This window comes from Eucalyptus grandis, chromosome 7 (assembly GCF_016545825.1).
Source record: "Eucalyptus grandis isolate ANBG69807.140 chromosome 7, ASM1654582v1, whole genome shotgun sequence".
Taxonomy (NCBI): domain Eukaryota; kingdom Viridiplantae; phylum Streptophyta; class Magnoliopsida; order Myrtales; family Myrtaceae; genus Eucalyptus; species Eucalyptus grandis.
Window position 1 is genome coordinate 53777851 of NC_052618.1, and position 7813 is coordinate 53785663.

Consider the following 7813-nt stretch of genomic DNA (forward strand, 5'->3'; position numbering starts at 1 on the left):
CCGACGATGTCGACTCTAAAACAAGCACTCAAATCCTTCAATGAATGCTTATGTTCGGGTCACTTAATGAAATGTGAAGCGCTCCTGAGATATGATCTGCAAATTACATGCACTCCGTCGGATTGTATAAGAGGCGATGCCGTTAATGAGATCAAGGAAATTTACATTACTTCTAAACCCGGATGTTTGGATTTGCAGCTTCAATTTAGTCGGAAGAGATTCGATTGATGTGGGCAGGTTTGGACATGTAGTTTTGACCAGCTCCTAATTCTTGAATTAGAATTCAATTGATGTGGGCAGGTTTGGACATGTAGTTTTGGCCAGCTCCTAATTCTTGAATTAGGGGCATGTGAAATGTCAAAGTCAAAAAGGTCTCGTGAAACAAAAAGGAGAGGAGCACATCTAAATTAGCTTGTGAGCGACTGGACTTTAGGAAATCTCCCCCTCGATTTCTTAAAGTAATGAATCACCTTTTTTTTTTTTTTTTTTTTTTTTTTTCTGAACAGAGAGTGAATCACGTGTTTGATGCATCTGAAATTTGCATTTTGGCCCTTCTCTCGAACCAAGAGCCAGCAGCGTATCCGCCAATTTTTTGGACCGTCCATTTATATTTTCCAGCAGCTTCGGTGAGCACCAATTTTGACCAATTGCTCCATCTCTCCTTATATTGTAAAATTCCCTTTTTTGCTCTTAATTTTTTTGAACATATATATTTTAGTTCCACTTTTCATTTTCTCCCCCTAAAATTAACATCCTAGGTATATCACTTCCAATTTTCATGTTCATGTTCTTCATATGCGTCCATAATTTTGCCCCAAAAAAATTGCACAAAATCCCCATGTTGAACGCACTAATAATTGTAATGTGGAATTTCGAAACATTATCGAAAAAATTTATAGATATTGTTTAAGAGTTAATGGCACTTCTTTTTTTTTTTTTTTTTTTGGCGGAAATCTTTGGCCGAGCAATGGAACCTAAAATGACAAATTGAAAGGGACAAATACAAGGAGACAAAGGCTTGTATTTTGAAGCTAAACTAACATTAACGCGTTAGGTTAGAGGCTGAGAGTTCTACTCTACTGGCTACTCATTTGACTACATCTACTTTACTGGCTACTCATTTGACTACGTCGCATACAAAAGTCAACGGGAAGTTAAGAGGAATTGGGGGGATTCATTGCCTCTAGGATGTGGCCATTTGACTACGTCGCATACAAAAGTCAACGAAAAGTTAAGAGGAAGTGGGGGGATTCATTGCCTCTAGGATCTTCTCAAGGCAAAACTCGATCTGGTTCGACGCAATTTAGATGTAAGCTAGACGCAAGCCAAACTTTTGTCAACCCATTCAATAAGAAAGATATCGCTCCATCCAATTTCATGATTAACGCCATATAGGTTGATGCGAGCAAATAATAATTTTCAAAAGGACATCAAGGCATCTCTTAACCTCCAATGAGACATTAGTCAGATCTTAGCTAATCAACCGGCTTGTCCATATCTCCAGAAAATAAATTGTCAATAATCCAAAACGTGCTCCTTATTAAAAAAATCCGATCCTTAAACGTTCACAAACAAACGGCCCGATACAAAGACGGCCCTGCCACACAAAAAAATCAAGGGTTGAGAATTCATTCAAGGTCGATATTTTCAGGTTTTTTTTTTTTCTCGTTTTGTAAGTCAAGAAAGGGGCGAAAACGAAAGGAAAACGAAAAAAAGGACATCATGGTGTCTTTTGATCTCCAAGGAGACATTAGTCAAATTTTAGTTGAGATCTCTCTCTCTTTCTTCTCGTGACCCTCCGTGGCATTGACATTAAACTTTCCGCTAATCAACCGGCTTGTCCATGTCTTCGGAAAAAAAAACTCTCAATAATTAAGAACGTGCCCTTATTAAATCCGACTCTCGATAAACCACGAAGAAATGGCCCGATACAAAGATGGCCCCGCACCATGAAAAGATCGAGTGATCGAGAATTCATTCGAGGTTTGAGGTACCCAATTATAGGGACACCTAGTCCCCAAAAAAAAATAATGAAAAAAGATAAATTACAATATTCCCACGTCGATATTTTCGTGTTTTTTCCCCTCGTTTTTTAAGTGAAGAAAAGGAGTGAAAATGAAAGGAAAAAAGGGGAAAGGCCAACCACCATTTTAGTGGAGGAGAAAAGGATGAGCCAGCCGCGGAGAGAGAAACCTTAATGGAGACAAACGCGTCTCGTCCCGTCATTCGTCCCCACTGTGGACCAAAATTGAACGAACGAATGAGCGAGCGAGCGAGCGATCGATTGAAAGGCCACGATCTAATCGATGTCTCCAGGTTGACACGACGCACGCCGGGGAAATGGAACGAGACACGACCGCCGGGGGGTCCGGGCCGATCCATTTCGCCCCGATATGGACAAGGAGGACGTGATTGATCGAAGGGAGGGAAAGGGACGGCGCAAGAACAAGAATCTTGTGCTGGTCGTCCCACATAGGAACTTTCCTCTTACGGCAATTCCCTTTATATTCTCATTTTGTATTCTTGGTAAAGTACTCGATTGAGTAGCCTAACCACGACCGGCAATCAGATGCCTCCCACCCTTCCTCCTTTCTCTTCGATTCCTTCTTTCTTTATATTTCCCCTTTCCTTTTTAAAAAAGGAAAGTCAATTTAAGGTAAAGCGGTCTTAATAATAATTAGGATTAATCAAAAAAACTCAAATTAATATATATGTGACAAAATTATCTCAAATCCTTTTTTTGACCGTAATAAACTCAAAATCGATAAACTTGTGACAATTTATCCCGTTAAATTTTACCATCAAATTATCTAATTGGATGATTTGTGGCAATAAACGAGTATATCAGTTTAAAGTTACCAAAAAGAAACCTTTTATGGATAAGAGATGAATGAGGCCTTACGAGTGAACTGCCTTACAGCTTCTTCCATCGAACTAACTTTTGGCGATCAATAGATGTTAAATTTGTTACAATTTTATCGGTTTAAGATTTTTTTGTTGTAAAAGAATTTCGCTTTGAAATTTTTTTTTAATAAATATACTAATTTAGGATTTTTTTGTCATTAAAATTAATTTAGGGTAAATTTGCAACAAGTATACTAATTTGTGATTTTTCTAATATTAATGCAAAGTATTAAAAGCCACGGCGATTATCAAATTATCACGAATTTTCATTATTTCTATTTAATTTCACTTACACGTCGACGTTAATAAGAATGCGATATCAACTCAAGTAATCAGACAGCTTTTAACTAAACCGAGAATTTGCGATACACTTTCTTTTTCATTTTCTTCATCCGAGCTCTCTCGATTGAGTGATCTCCCTAACCACTCCACTTATACTTCTCCCAGTGGAGCAATAAATAATGAAAATACACGACATGGACATGACGATTTTAAGTGCATAAAATAAAAATCTAGGAAACGGTCGACTTCATCCATAGTAAAGAAAATTACAAAGATAATGAATAGTGAAGCTTTTCTAACAATACGAGGCACAAAATGGGATTGTCCCATAAAATATCATATAAATATATACACACAGCAAAAAAATATTTATGATTCAATCTCTTCAATCATGATGTTAATAGTACGTATGACTCTACAATAGTATAATAATTCAAGTGAAAAACGGGATTTTTCCATTTCAAGAAAGAATAGCAAAAAAATTATATGATCCTCCGTATGCATGTGTTTTTTTTTTTTTTTTTTTTTTGGGCCAAAATATAGCGCCTGCAATGAAATATAGTTTTTAATGTACTTAGACAATTGTGCAACCTTGGATCGATAAGCTATCAACATCCTATACATGGTTTGATAGGGACCGAATTAAAATCGATTTAGAAAGTTACAATGGCTGCCGGCCTTAGATTAGCAAGTGCCTTTAATTGGTTGATTGCCCCATCCCCCTTTTGGTAACGAAAGAAAAACCTCGTGTGCTTTCTATTATGATGTTATTAGTAGATACATCTCCACAGTAGCATAATAGCTCGGAGTAAAAAAAACAGCACTATCCATTTTGAAAAAACGTGCACGAAGAAAATTCTACATCCATCCGTGTTTATGGTTTTTTTCTTTTTAACTAGTGTATATCTCCAACAAGAAATGTATTTTCAAAGCACTCTAACAAATGGGCAAATTTCGGATTAATATTGCACCCCTAAAAAGAAAAATCTATGATCGATAAGTTATCGATAAGTTATGTACAGATCGATAAGGACTGATTAAATATTAAATTCCACGATTCTAAAAAGATTGTCAGCCTTAGATTAGCAAGTACATTTTGATTAATCAATCTCCCTCCAATAATTAGGAAAAAAAATCTGGATACTTCACCTTTTATTATATGATATTTATATTAAAATAATTTATATTAAATATAAATGGGAATCTAAGTCGATCCCAAACTAGCTCCAATTATTGCAGCCCACGAAGCATTAGTTACGAAAGGGAGATAAGGTTCGCTTGGCGGGCCCCACCGCTGCCCCCGCGCGGGCGCACCCACGCGCTCCTTCCGGGCGCGTGGCGCGTCACGCGCCGCGGAGATTTGACCGTACGTTGCGGGTGCTGGCACACGAGTGCCTAACTCCATTTATGACGCGGCGGATGACGTCACGCGGCTCGATTATTGTAATTTTTTTTTTATCGGTCGATTATTGTAATTGCCTTCCACGCCATTTGGCATTATAATTAATCGGGATTGGCAGGAGCCATGACGCAGCACCTTACGCTGGCAACCCCAGTAGACCCCATAATTTATTCATCGAATCTTAAAAAAATTCAAAGACTACGTGATTAGCTAATTATTTTTTTATTTTATCTTTTGCCCCATATATAGAATAATATTCAGGCAAATGTTGTTTGTACTTTCCGCTCGTTGTACTCTCCGCTCGAAATGGAAACCTGCGGAGGAAGAGTACGGCGCCATTATTCATTTTTAACATGGGAAGTCACCGAGGAAATACCTTTTTTCTTATGATTTAGCGCTATATTTATATAAACAGAGTTCAATGAAAAAAAGCAGGAGGAGGAATATGCCAATTGGAGATTGGAATATCCTCAAATTGCAAATATTAAAATGAAGTTTCGAAATTGCATAATTCAGCAATTGAAAAAATCAGATTCCTTCGACATGAATGAGAACCTCCACCCACGACATGCACCATCATACACACGTCATCTTTAATTGGTCGCGAACGATTAATGTAATCAAACTCGCCATTATTGTCGAGTCCCAATCTGATTGAATCATTATTCTAAATAAAGCCCATTGAAAATATTTAGGTTACCATTCGAGGTTCAAGAGTGTGATAAAGTCGTAAATCATCTAACGTAAGCAAGTAGGAACGCGCAATTTGATTTTTTAAGTGCCATCAAATTGGGTTTTATTTCTCTTTCGTCTCCTCTTTCTCCCCTCCAATTTTTAATGGCAATGCATGAAATCCTAAGTCATGCTGTGCTCTGCATGTGGTCGAGTAGCATGAATGTCATTTGGTTATACAACGAAAGTTAGTGGAAACGCGCAATCTGACTTTTTATGCATCAGCAAATTGGGTTTCATTTCTCCATCCTCTCCTCTTGTCCCCCTTCAATTTCAATGGCAATGCATGAAATCCTAGGTCATGCTCTCCTCGGCATTCGGTCGAGTAGCATGAGGTGTCCTTCCAAGTACAAATCTGACAAGCACATGATGCCAAGGTACCGTCACAAAAACCAAAAAGCAACTACCAAACCTATCAAAACTACCGCCATCAAAGTCAACACATGCAAAAAAATGGTCAGGAATTCCTCCCCCCTTAAAACGGGAATCTTTCCACGTTTTCATGTTAAATTGTGGGTGTCTAGATTCCCTTTCGCCGCCTGAATTATCCCAGATTGTAAAACCTCGAAATATCATAAAAAAATCATTCTCATGACTTCCTCAAGCTTTTCTAATAGGAACTGGAGTAAAAAGGTAAAAACAAAGAGAGAGAGGGAGGGAGTTAGTTGATGCGGCAAAAAAAGAATAAAGCATTCACCAAAAGGTCAATCAATAGGAGGAGAGAGGAAACTTTTTGGGAACCCTAAACCTTAAAAAGGAAAAAATATATATATTTAAAAGATGAAATAAAAAAGAGAGACTTCCCAAAATGGTCATTCCCTGTGATTCACTGACTCGGGTCACTATCAAACTTTCCTTGTGGGTTAAGGGAGGATGTGACCCATGATTAGTCATGAGATTGATGGAGGGGTTTGGCTCCTTTTCATTACTTTATATTCCAAGTGGAGGGGGGGGGCGATATTTCATTATTTTAATGGGTAAATATTATTTTATTGGGAGATATTATACTGTTATTTATTTTCTTTCTGGGTGGGAGAGAAATTGGAAAAGTAGATAGGAAATCAATTGCATTTGGTGTACTTGTCGGCAGGGGTACGAGGTTATTGGGCCCTTTGTTGACGTGGTCTCCTCCCCTCCTTTCGTAGTACCATCCCCTCATCTTTTCTCCCATTTTTGCCCCCATCTTTATCCTTATTTACCAATATGCCCCCCTCTCTCGACGCCAACCCCAGTGACACCCTAAAATTATTGCCTTGGATCAATTCCAACCGGCCAATTCCATCACTTTCGTGAATTTTATCACATCACTTATATAGAATTTTCTTTTCGAATAGTGTTTTGCATAGTTATATACACACAAAAAGATCGTGTTTTACTGTATGTAGTGACTTATAACGACATGAAAAATCATTCGGTATGAACTTTTATGAGTGGGATTAGCAATTTTAGCTGATCCCGACACTGAAATATTTCATTCTATCATGTACAGGAAACTTTACAAGGTGTCCTTAGATGGAGACTCCTCATTGGATTTTTAGTTCTCATGTCATGTAATGTATGAACAAGTGGGTTGATGGAGGCATGTTTGGTCGGTTTTGGATGCCCCTCCCCTCTCTCTCTCCCCCTCTCCCCAAAGAGAACTTTGCAACAGTGGATTAGGGTTTCTTGTCTTCGATGGGACAAAAAAGGAGGGGGGGGGTTTCTCTTCATTGGAAAAGGGGGTTATTCCTCATTTGATGCCAGGCCTTCTTTACCTAATTCCAGCACTCAATCATGTCGATGGGATTATTGACTCATTAACAGGGTTTATCTTAATCTAGATACAATGCACTGACTAAGCTTGCCATATTATATAACTGACCCAGTTCCTTTATCCAAGGCCTAAAAAAATGGTATTCTCCCAACTTAGACGCCCTCGGTTGACATCGATAAACGGGAATTTTCAGTTATTTCATGCAACCAGTCAATTGGATTTGCGCGTCTGTTTTTTTTTTTTTTGGTTTTTATTACGAAAACGATAGCTGCACGAGGAGATTTAAGTAAGAACTCTGCTTCTAACGCGAGATGTTGGATTAAGCTTAAACTAAGCTAGCCAAAAGGAATACGACTCCTGCATGCTTCTCTCTACATCATCGTGTTTGTTCTTGAAGGTCTTAAAGATATTCTCACGGCCGGCCCACGTGTCAGCCATACGCAATTAACCCACAGAAGAGAAGGGCGAGCAGACGAAATCTCCAGCACGATTTTTTCTTTTTCGCATCATATCAAAAAAAAATTATTAGTCGCCTCTTCAGAAGATCGAATTTTGACCTAGAAAAGAAAAGAAACGAAAAAACATAAGTTGCATCACCCGGACAGTAGTAAGTACTGCCGAGCCTTGTCATTTCCCTGAACCCTGCCTAGTAGAGCTAGGAGACCGGGCTTCACGGAGATCCAAGGTGGGTCCCTAACCCCGTGAGGGGCTTGGCCGGGATATCCAATGGGACCGTTATC